This window comes from Coregonus clupeaformis, chromosome 28 (genome assembly GCF_020615455.1).
Source record: "Coregonus clupeaformis isolate EN_2021a chromosome 28, ASM2061545v1, whole genome shotgun sequence".
Taxonomy (NCBI): domain Eukaryota; kingdom Metazoa; phylum Chordata; class Actinopteri; order Salmoniformes; family Salmonidae; genus Coregonus; species Coregonus clupeaformis.
Window position 1 is genome coordinate 29,930,823 of NC_059219.1, and position 11,870 is coordinate 29,942,692.

Sequence of the window (11,870 nt, forward strand, 5' to 3'; positions counted from 1 at the left end):
TCGTACATATGACCGGCAAGGAACAAGGTGTATCGCTGTAACCTGGCCGCTGTCATTGCCGGAATGCCTTTCTTTGGACTGAAAATGGGAAGCAATCGCTGGTGATTAATAACCAGTGTGAAATGCTTGCCATATACAGTTGAAGTCGGAAGTTTACATACACTTAGGTTGGAGTCATTAAAACTCGTTTTTCAATCACTCCACAAATTTCTTGTTAACAAACTATAGTTTTGGCAAGTCGGTTAGGACATCTACTTTGTGCATGACACAAGTAATTTTTCCAACAAATGTTTACAGACAGATTATTTCACTTATAATTCACTGCATCACAATTCCAGTGGGTCAGAAGTTTACATACACTAAGTTGACTGTGCCTTTTAAACAGCTTGGAAAATTCCAGAAAATGATTTCATGGCTTTAGAAGCTTCTGATAGGCTAATTGACATCATTTGAGTCAATTGGAGGTGTACCTGTGGATGTCTTTCAAGGCCTACCTTCAAACAGTGCCTCTTTGCTTGACATCATGGGAAAATCAAAAGAAATCAGCCAAGACTTCAGAAAAATAATTGTAGACCTCCACAAGTCTGGTTCATCCTTGGGAGCAATTTCCAAATGCCTGAAGGTACCACGTTCATCTGTACAAACAATAGTACACAAGTATAAACACCATGGGACCACGCAGCCGTCATACCGCTCAGGAAGGAGACGCGTTATGTCTCCTAGAGATGTACATACTTTTGTGCGAAAAGTGCAAATCAATCCCAGAACAACAGCAAAGGACCTTGTGAAGATGCTGGAGGAAACAGGTACAAAAGTATCTATATCCACAGTAAAACGAGTCCTATATCAACATAACCTGAAAGGCCGCTCAGCAAGGAAGAAGCCACTGCTCCAAAACCGCCATAAAAAAGCCAGACTACGGTTTGCAACTGCACATGGGGACAAAGATCATACTTTTTTGAGAATTGTCCTCTGGTCTGATTAAACAAAAATATAACTGTTTGGCCATAATGAACATCGTTATGTTTGGAGGAAAAAGGGGGTTGCTTGCAAGCTGAAGAACACCATCCCAACCGTGAAGCACAGGGGTGGCAGCATCATGCTGTGGGGGTGCTTTGCTGCAGGAGGGACTGGTGCTCTTCACAAAATAGATGGCATCATGAGGAAGGAAAATTATGTGGATATATTGAAGCAACATCTCAGTTACACCAGCTCTGTCAGGAGGAATGGGCCAAAATTCACCCAACTTATTGTGGGAAGCTTGTGGAAGGCTACCCAAAGCGTTTGACCCAAGTTAAACAATTTATAGGCAATGCTACCAAATACTAATTGAGTGTATGTAAACTTCTGACCCACTGGGAATGTGATGAAAGAAATAAAAAGCTGAAATAAATCATTCTCTCTAGTATTATTCTGACATTTCACATTGTTAAAGTAAAGTGGTGATCCTAACTTACCTAAGACAGGGAATTTTTACTAGGATTAAATCTCAGGAATTGTGAAAAACTGAGTTTAAATGTATTTGGCTAAGGTGTATGTAAACTTCCGACTTCAACTGTAGGTATGCATGGAATTTCTTGACGCCCCACACTAGCGCCAATGCTTCTTTGTCGATTTGTGAGTAGTTCTTCTCTGCATCATTCAATATTTGTGACGCAAAGGCCACTGGCCTCTCTGACCCATCTTTCAGTGTGTGTGAAAGGACGGCCCCTAAGCCATAAGGGGACGCATCACAAGCCAACTTCACTGGCAGTTTGGGGTCAGAATGCATCAGGACCTGCTCAGATGTGATGAGATGTTTTGCCTCAAGAAACGCATTTTCACACTGTGCTGTCTACTGCCATGTCCTATTCTTTTCCAGGAGCTGATTGAGAGGCTGGAGTACTGCTGAAAGGTTTGGGAGGAATCTTCTGTAGTAATTGATCAGTCCAGTGAAAGATCTCACTTCTGTCACATTTTGCGGTCGTGGTGTCTGTACAACTGCATCGATTTTGTCCTGTGTTTTGTGCAATCCATTTCGGTCGATTTCATGTACACAGAAGACAATCTTGTCTCTGAAGAACTCACACTTCTGTACGTTTGCCCTGTAGTCTATACTCTTTCCGTCTTCTCAGGACCTCTTTCAGGTTAGCCAGGTGCTCTTTGTCTGTGCGTCCTGTTGTGATCATGTCATCCAGGATACACTGGGTTCCTGGGATTCCTTGCAAACTCTGGTCAATAGTTAGTTGCCAAATGGCTGTGGCTGAAGCAATGCCAAAAACCAAGCAGTTATACCTGTATAGACCTTTGTGTGTGTGTGTTTGTTTGTTTGTTTTGAGCTCTCTTCAACTGGTAGCTGCAGTTAAGCCTGTTTCAGGTCAATTTTACTGAAGTGTTTCCCACCAGCTAGTGCAACAAAGATGTCATCCAGACGTGGCAGGGAGTATTGGTCCACATGCAACATTGAATTCACAGTTACCTTGAAGTCCCCACACATTCTAACAGACCCGTCTTTCTTTACAATAGAACAATGGGTGTGGCCCATTCGCTTCTGTCCACTTTCGTCAGGATCCCTGTATCCTGCAAGCGATCGATTTCCGCTTCCAACTTTGGTCTCAGGGAGTATGGAACAGATCTGGCTTTGCAGAATTTTGGGGTTGCATCATCTCTCAGTACGAGTTTGGCTGTGAAGCTGATAGATTAATTTGTATTTTAAGAATAATGACTAAAGGATTTCACCCCAAATACAGTATAAATGTGTAAACGGTGTTAGAATTAGAATGTAGTGTCAACCCACTAACAGAGGGGGGCGGGACTAAACATTCCAGGGTGAAGGAGACTGAGGAAACTGTTTAAGAAAGCCTCCTAAAGGTGGGCGGAGCAAAGTGCCTTTGTGTGTCAAGGGGTATAAATCTGTATGTATGTATTTGGGCGGGAGAGCTCGCCATGAATAAAAATACAGATCATTCTTGCTGGTAGCGGACCTTTGTTTAATTCATGATTAAACCAGAGAATTTACACCCTCTGGGAATTATTCAGAGCATTAAAGTTTGATTAATTAGAGATAGAAATTCTCATGACAGAAGCCTTTTACTGTTCCCATCTGATGAAAACGGTGTTGTATTTCTTCAGCAAGTGTTCCAGTGTTTGGTCTGTGCCTTTCTCTTTAGGCTGGGATATGTGGAGCATTTTCAAGTCCCACCAGTTCAGCTTTATTTTGGACAGCCATTCCCTGCCAAATAATGGGGGGGGGCAGTTCCCGGCACCACATAGGGCGGCAACGGCTGTGTTTGCTCCCCATAACTCACTCTGACCTGCAACACCCCCATTGGGCTCAATCTCTCTCCTGAGTATGTCTTCAGCTTGATAGCCTTGAAGTGTTCATTGTAAACAGTCATGGAAATTATAGACACTGCAGATCATGTGTCCAGCTCCATTTTGAGGGGTTTGCCGTCAATTTCTGGTGTCACCCATATTATTCTACTGCTGGGAGAAGTCACTGTGTTTAAGTCCATTGTACCAATTAATTGTTCATCTGAATCACTGCTACTGTTCTCTGCTAGTGCATTAACAGACCCTTTCATTTTCTCAGTTTTCCTGTTGTGACTGTATTTACCTCTGCATGCTCTTTGAATGTGCCCACTTCTATTTGCATTTGTGACAAATTTCGTCTTTGAAATGGCAGTCCTCTGCTCTGTGACAATCTGTCACGCCTGTTGCATTTTTCGGCCACACGGTCGGCTGCGTGAACTTGTGCAGGGAAGTTTGTGATAGGTGGTCAGTATTTATTTTACTTTGCAACTTTACATTTACATTTTAGTCATTTAGCAGACGCTCTTATCCAGAGCGACTTACAGTTAGTGAATACATCTTTTTTTTTATACTGGCCCCCCGTGGGAAACGAACCCACAACCCTGGCGTTGCAAACGCCATGCTCTATCAACTGAGCTACATCCCTGCCGGCCATTCCCTACCCTGGACGACGCTGGGCCAATTGTGCGCCGCCCATGAGTCTCCCGGTCGCGGCCGGCTGCGACAGAGCCTGGATTCGAACCAGGATCTCTAGTGGCACAGTTAGCACTGCGATGCAGTGCCTTAGACCACTGCGCCACTCAGTTGCATCTTTGGTCGCAATTTCCATAGCTACAGCAATTGCAACAGCCTTTGCAAAAATTTGATCTGATTCTGTGAGCAAACGTTTCTGAATGTGTTCATGTTTCAGTCCACAAACGCATCTATCCCTATCTATAATGTGTCATTTAGGTTCTCTCCAAACTGGCAATGCTCAGACAGGTTCTTCAACTCTGCTACATTTCGCTACACCCGCTATAACATCTGCTAAACACGTGTATGTGACAAATACAATTTGATTTGATATGTACTAACACCCTCCCCCTCATTCTGGTCTCTCTTGTGTAAACGAAAACATTCTGCGATGAGGAGTGGTTTAGGTGGTAGGTGATTTTGCAATATTTGTTCTGCCGCCTCGTTCTCTTCAGCACTCCCTTCTCGTCATCCTCGTCGCCTTTGTAGTGTCTTAGCTCTTATTACTAATTGATATAATAAGAAAGACTCCGAATACAAGGAAGTGAACTGGAGCGTCACATTTACTAAAGCGAGTTAGTACAAGAATAACATAGAGCAACACTGCGCATGAGCAAGGGCGCTCCGTTCTTAAAGGGGACATCAGTAAATAACAGAACATAACAGTCTTAATGATGAAATGCCCATGCATGTTATGATGTAAATGTGAACATGAATGAATGCCATCAATTCAGACCACTCTGGCGTTTTTTCTTGCACTGTGCCCAATGATTTGTGAAGGCTTGTCCTCATTGTGGTTTTGCAGATGTGTTTGGGGCGTTTTATGTGCACACTTTATAGGAATACTTGTGAGGTGCACATTGTTATATTTGGTAACACTTCCTTGTTTTCGCTCGACTCCAACCCCATTCGGTGCATTGAACTGATGTGGGTGGAGCAGTGTCTACAAAGGGGTGCAAGTTGTAAACACTCACAAAAGCTCTGAGGAATGCCTTGAGGCCGATACGTAAAGCTTAATAAAGAGCGGTGATACTAGCAAGAGCAGTGTGCGGGTTTCTTCTTTTTTATTTGTATTTATTTATGCAAAGTTAAAATGGTTATGGTTCAAAAAGTACCTATACATAGTATTAAAACACCTTTGACAGTCAACCTAAGTTGGCCAGTTTGCACATTTCATTCAACATTGGTTTGGAGTTGATAGCTTACATTTTAGTCATTTAGCAGACACTCTTATCCAGAGCGACTTACAGTTAGTGAGTGCATACATTTTCATAAACAGTTCAAGAGGAGTAGCGTCTTATATTTTTACCATTCAAGTCTATGGCCATTGACATTAATTGAGTTTTATGCAAATAGCAACCTGAAGATGGTCTGCCTGCACATTCTTAAAATGGTTTAGTGTTGATAGCCAAAGCAGTTTAAGCGCAAGAGCTGTTGGAAGAAGGAAAATAATAACTAGAAAATTATATTTCCTGAAGTAAATGTGTGTGCTTGCTAGTCTTGAGGTATTTATGGTTGTGAAATAGTAGTAGTAGTAGTAGTAGTAGTAGTAAAGTTTTCATAGTGTCGAGGTGACTAGTACGGGCCATCTCCCAAACATCCCTATTAAGTTCACTCACGCGTGGGTAGTTACTGCCTGTGGATCTTCAACTGATCACACAGGGTGGGTCAACTCTCACCAGTCGTTGTAGGCCTGGATTATCCCGCGGGATACATTTATTTCCCGGTGAGTGGTCTTCCGACAACTAGTTGTATTCTAAAGCACAGTGCTGAGCTCCACTCAAAACAACCGGGTCACCCCTCTTGGCTTACTCCTTCTTACTGACCACACTTCACAAGCAGTTCATGACATGGTATACTACGTGTCAGCGGGGGCTATTTTTTGTCTGATATTTAGTTATAGTCTGCTCTTTACTATTTTAATACTTGGTGCGGTTATTACTGCGCTACTGTAGCTGTGCTCGCAGGCTACATTACGCCACGGGGTAATACTATTTATTATAAGCGTGCATAATCTTAGTCACTCCTGCTAGAGGCTGTTCCTCCATTTTATAATTGACCGACAACACCCTCATGGGTGAGTCACACTCATTAAGTCCCGGGTATAGGGTTTCAACTAAATCGTCTTTAGCTGAAAACAGGGGTTTGGCTCTTTGTCTGGGTAGAGGACTGAAGCTCTACAGGCCAGACTCCCAGTGTGCCTTTAACACAGTTGCCCCCTTTGGTATCCTGCTGTCCCCCTTTGGTATCCCGCTCTTCCCCTTTGGTATCCTGCTCGGGCTCACAATATGGTCTGGCAGCAGGCCACCTAAGGTAGAGCCCTTTAAACTAAGGTTGTTGTCAGTGTTCTTTTCCTTTGAACACTTTATTCAACCAACAGACTAACTAGTTAGTGAAACAGTAAAACGTATTGTTCGGTCCCTCAGTTTCACAACTGATACATTTTGATTAGTTTGTATAGCAATAACACTTGGTTCTTTCTACAGTTGCTTCTAACAGTAGTAATTAACATTTTACTGCAGTGGACTAAATCAGGGTCACACAGTGTTTCTTGGTAGTCTTAAACAAAAAAACAAAAGTATACACCTCACACACATGGCTATGGGCGTAAAAAAAAGAAGACACCTGTACCATGTCAGATATATAGATTAAATGTATTTGATTTTGAGTTTGCATCCCAATATTACACTTTATATACATCACAGAAGAGTGGAATATAACACTGTTTGACATAGAAACACAGGTTTTTCGTCAGGTATTTTGAAATATTGTTGATTTTAATTATGAAAAAGATTAATAATATTCCACCCATGAGGCCACTAGGTAATTTGACTGCAGGAAAGGGCTACACTCTGTACTTACCCAAAATCTTCAAGTTTCTGACAAATCAATCTGCTCCTGCGCTGTCCGCCCCAGCATCTGCCCTTTCCCGATCGCTTACATTGTTATTTATACATTTTGCCCAAGCTTATGCCTCTCTTAAATACAGCCATACAACACATTGTCTCCTTTACACGTGATGTCTAAACAGAGTTAGGTAACACATTGTCTTCTTCACTTGTGATGATGATCCGCGGTGACAACTGCTTCAACGCCCATGTGCCTTTTGGCACCTCCACCAGCTCTAACCACAGGAGGCTGCTGAGGGGAGAACGGCTCATAATAATGAACGGAGCAAATGGAATGGCATCAAACACCTGGAAACCATGTGTTTGATGTATCTGATACCATTCCACTTATTCCGCTCCAGTCATTGCCACCAGCCCGTTCTCCCCAATTAAGGTGCCACCAACCTCCTGTGGCTCTAACCCAGGGCTTGAGTTCGACGAGTATGACGCTATATAAGATGAACTTCCACCCTCCGGCAGAGGAACATCTATAGTCTACCCGCACCTGCCACTTCCTTCCTGCCTCTTCAGCAGCTTGTTGTTGGATCCTCTTTTTCTGCTTCTTCTTTGTTTCAGTATTAACAGTCCGTTTGGGGGACTGGAGGAGTCATCAGGCCACAATGACCAGGCTCATTCATGACAATAGGATAGGCTATGGGTTAGTTATAGTGACCTATTTTGGGGTGATGTGTAGGTGTGGAGTTATTATAGTGGGTTATAGTGGGCTAGTAGTAATGGTAGTGGTGTTAGTGGTGGTAGTAGTAGTAGCGACTGCAGCAGTAGTGGATGTAGTTGTAGTAGTAGTAGTAGTAGTAGTTACTGCAATAGTTGTGGTATTACTACTGACTGTGGTAAATAGTAGCATAAAGCTTTATTGAAGCAATCTAAGTTGATTCAGTCTGCTCATCTGAAATTCTAAGTGTACTATTCTAATCTATGGAGTTTTTATGCAAAATTGAAATGCTTATAGTTGAAAAAGTATAAGATTGATGATCAGCGAGGCAACGTCCTTGGTGGAAATCTTGAAGTTGAGCTTAAAAACAACCAACCTAAATCTTTTTAGCTACAGTTACCCATAGCTGGCTAGCTAGTTTTATAGTTTGGTAATTTAATCCAATACATTTCAGAATTCCAAAAAATATGTTTATGAAGCTAGCTACGTTTTATAGGCTCCTCACAATGAGACTAAGCTAATTTGAGCGTCATTCCCACTTGCCAACGCTAAAATCAATGTAATCTACACTACCGGTCAAAAGCTTTAGAACACCTACTCATTCAAGGGTTTGTCTTTATTTTTACAATTTTCCACATTGTAGAATAATAGTGAAGACATCAAAACTATGAAATAACACATATAGAATCATGTAGTAACCAAAAAAGTGTTAAACACATATAGCCACCCTTTGCCTTGATGACAGCTTTGCACACTCTTGGCATTCTCTAAACCAGCTTCATGAGGTAGTCACCTGGAATTCATTTCAATTAACAGGTGTGCCTTCTTAAAAGTTAATTTGTGGAATTTATTTCCTTCTTAATGCGTTTGAGCCAATCAGTTGTTGTGACAGGGTAGGGGGGTATACAGAAGATAGCCCTATTTGGTAAAACACCAAGTCCATATTATGGCAAGAACAGCTCAAATAATCAAAGAGAAACGACAGTCCATCATTACTTTAAGACATGAAGGTCAGTCAATACGGAACATTTCAAAAACGTTGAAAGTTTTTTCAAGTGCAGTCGCAAAAACCATCAAGCGCTACGATGAAACTAGCTCTCATGAGGACTGCCACAGGAATGGAAGACCCAGAGTTACCTCTGCTGCAGAGGATAAGTTCATTAGAGTTACCAGCCTTAGAAATTGCAGCCCAAATAAAATACTTCACAGAGTTCAAGTAACAGACACATCTCAACATCCAACTGTTCAGAGGAGACTGTGAATCAGGCCTTCATGGTCAAATTGCTGCAAAGAAACCACTACTAAAGGACACCAATAATAAGAAGAGACCTGCTTGGGCCAAGAAAAACGAGCAATGGACATTAGACCGGTGGAAATTTGTCCTTTGGTCTGGAGTCCAAATTTAAGATTTTTGGTTCCAACCGCCGTGTCTTTGAGAGACGCGGTGTGGGTGAACGGATTATCTCTGCATGTGTATTTCCCACAGTAAAGCATGGAGGAGGAGGTGTTATGGTGTGGGGGTGCTTTGCTGGTGACACTGTCTGTGATTTATTTAGAATTCAAGGCAAACTTAACCAGCATGGCTACCACAGCATTCTGCAGCGATACGCCATCCCATCTGGTTTGGGCTTAGTGAGACTACCATTTGTTTTTCAACAGGACAATGACCCAACACAACTCCAGGCAGTGTAAGGGATATTTTATCAAGAAGGAGAGTGATGGAGTGCTGCATCAGATGACCTGGCCTCCACAATCCCCTGACCTCAACTAAATTGAGGTGGTTTGGGATGAGTTGGACCGCAGAGTGAAGGAAAAGCAGCCAACAAGTGCTCAGCATATGTTGGAACTCCTTCAAGACTTTTGGAAAAGCATTCCAGGTGAAGCTGGATGAGAGAATGCCAAGAGTGTGCAAAGCTGTCATCAAGGCAAAGGGTGGATATATGATTCCATATGTGTTATTTCATAGTTTTGATGTCTTCACCATTATTCTACAATGTAGAAAATAGTAAAAATAAAGAAAAACCCTTGAATGAGTAGGTGTTCTAAAATGTTTTACCAAGAGTGTATATACACTGCTCAAAAAAATAAAGGGAACACTTAAACAACACAATGTAACTCCAAGTCAATCACACTTCTGTGAAATCAAACTGTCCACTTAGGAAGCAACACTGATTGACAATACATTTCACATGCTGTTGTGCAAATGGAATAGACAACAGGTGGAAATTATAGGCAATTAGCAAGACACCCCCAATAAAGGACTGGTTTTGCAGGTGGTGACCACAGACCACTTCTCAGTTCCTATGCTTCCTGGCTGATGTTTTGGTCACTTTTGAATGCTGGCGGTGTTTTCACTCTAGTGGTAGCATGAGATGGAGTCTACAACCCACACAAGTGGCTCAGGTAGTGCAGCTCATCCAGGATGGCACATCAATGCGAGCTGTGGCAAGAAGGTTTGCTGTGTCAGCGTAGTGTCCAGAGCATGGAGGCGCTACCAGGAGACAGGCCAGTACATCAGGAGACGTGGAGGAGGCCGTAGGAGGGCAACAACCCAGCAGCAGGACTGCTACCTCCGCCTTTGTGCAAGGAGGAGCACTGCCAGAGCCCTGCAAAATGACCTCCAGCAGGCCACAAATGTGCATGTGTCTGCTCAAACGGTCAGAAACAGACTCCATGAGGGTGGAATGAGGGCCCGACGTCCACAGGTGGGGTTGTGCTTACAGCCCAACACCGTGCAGGACGTTTGGCATTTGCCAGAGAACACCAAGATTGGCAAATTCGCCACTGGCGCCCTGTGCTCTTCACAGATGAAAGCAGGTTCACACAGAGCACGTGACAGACGTGACAGTCTGGAGACGCTGTGGAGAATGTTCTGCTGCCTGCAACATCCTCCAGCATGACCGGTTTGGCGGTGGGTCAGTCATGGTGTGGGGTGGCATTTCTTTGGGGGGCCGCACAGCCCTCCATGAGCTCGCCAGAGGTAGCCTGACTGCCATTAGGTACCGAGATGAGATCCTCAGACCCCTTGAACCATATGCTGGTGCGGTTGGCCCTGGGTTCCTCCTAATGCAAGACAATGCTAGACCTCATGTGGCTGGAGTGTGTCAGCAGTTCCTGCAAGTGGAAGGCATTGATGCTATGGACTGGCCCGCCCGTTCCCCAGACCTGAATCCAATTGAGCACATCTGGGACATCATGTCTCGCTCCATCCACCAACGCCACGTTGCACCACAGACTGTCCAGGAGTTGGCGGATGCTTTTGTCCAGGTCTGGGAGGAGATCCCTCAGGAGACCATCCGCCACCTCATCAGGAGCATGCCCAGGCGTTGTAGGAGGGTCATACAGGCACGTGGAGGCCACACACACTACTGAGCCTCATTTTGACTTGTTTTAAGGACATTACATCAAAGTTGGATCAGCCTGTAGTGTGGTTTTCCACTTACATTTTGAGGGTGACTCCAAATCCAGACCTCCATGGGTTGATACATTTGATTTCCATTGATAATTTTTGTGTGATTTTGTTGTCAGCACATTCAACTATGTAAAGAAAAAAGTATTTAATAAGATTATTTCATTCATTCAGATCTAGGATGTGTTATTTTAGTGTTCCCTTTTTTTTTTGAGCAGTGTATTTTTTTGAGCAAGCTAGTGTCATAATTTGGTCTCACATGCCGAAAATGCAGCCGTGTTGATTAAATTTGACACTTCGCGGCCACCAGAGTTTGACATGTGACTACAGTTTGCACTGAATTGTGGGTCATATCAACCCCACAAGTGACCAAACTTCTTCACTAGCTCCCAGAGGGGGCAACGTTTTTGAATTGGACCTCCAGTTAAGATGGCAATCAAACTGCATCTGGTTTCTATGGGGATTCCCCTGAAGGAAAGTGGCTAGCACGAGGGCTGAGGGGGTAAAAATAACGTGTTTGGACTGCAGCCTATGTCTATTGTCTAAAAACCTAAATCTTACCAAAATAAAGAAGATAAAATGCAAAAAGCTTTATAGTTTATAAAGTCTAAATATAATCAACCATCTGTTGACAAGCTGCACATTTTAACATTGGTTATTTTTTCTTTCTCTTTTTGCTAATATGGTTCAAGAGAATTGGCAAATCCACATTTTACTATTGAAGCCTATGGAGCGTTTGTGCAAATTGAAAATGGTTATAGGCTTTTGAGAAGAAATATACATCGAGTCAGTCTGGTTTTTGTAGCATAAACGGTTCAAGAGCAGTGGGGGATCCAATTTGACCATTGAAGTCTATGGAGTTTTTCTGCTAATTTAA

At 43.0% G+C, this 11,870-nt stretch overlaps 1 long non-coding RNA gene across 1 annotated transcript in view; it reads right to left on the reverse strand.

Annotated features, from left to right (window-relative positions):
* Nucleotides 1-7,092, reverse strand: part of LOC121542467 — a 29,552-nt gene extending 22,460 nt beyond the window's left edge. Inside the window, exon 1 of the long non-coding RNA XR_006657545.1 lies at nt 6,886-7,092. This is a non-coding gene — a long non-coding RNA (uncharacterized LOC121542467). The remainder of the gene's footprint in view (nt 1-6,885) is intronic.
* Nucleotides 7,093-11,870: the final 4,778 nt, after the last annotated feature.